This window comes from Propithecus coquereli, unplaced genomic scaffold, assembly GCF_000956105.1.
Source record: "Propithecus coquereli isolate 6110/MARCELLA unplaced genomic scaffold, Pcoq_1.0 Scaffold175, whole genome shotgun sequence".
In the NCBI taxonomy this organism is placed as follows: domain Eukaryota; kingdom Metazoa; phylum Chordata; class Mammalia; order Primates; family Indriidae; genus Propithecus; species Propithecus coquereli.
In genome coordinates, this window is record NW_012142190.1 from 5,124,763 (window position 1) to 5,125,294 (window position 532).

Here is a 532-nt window from a genome sequence, read left to right on the forward strand (position 1 = left end):
AATCACTAGGTGAAAAATTGTCAGAATATCAAAACAATTTACAAATGTCAATTTTATTCATGAATGAGTACAATAGAGATTGACTTACAGAGAAAAATATTATCCAAAGTATATCTAGATACAAATCTTGTTTCAAAAATACAGTTAATTTACAGAACAAATTGTATCATATTTATGATTGTTGATGATGATTAAAGCATAGATACTTAAAATATATCACAGAATTGGGTTATATATAATCACATCACTAAATATTATTAAAACAAAGAATTTGAAAACCTGATGCTCATGAGAGTTACAACATAAAAAAATTTATTTTTGTATTTTGAAAAGAAATCTTGAAAAATTTAATATTTATTGATCAAAATTAGAAAACATGACTAAGACAATTCTGTGGTAGCTGGTGTTAATTTTGGATATTGTTTCCCACAAAACATATCCAGTTACAAGGTTGTAAAACTTAAATGCACTCATTGTCTCCTTCAGCATGAAAAACAAACATCTTATGGCTTGAACCATGGATAGTGTAATG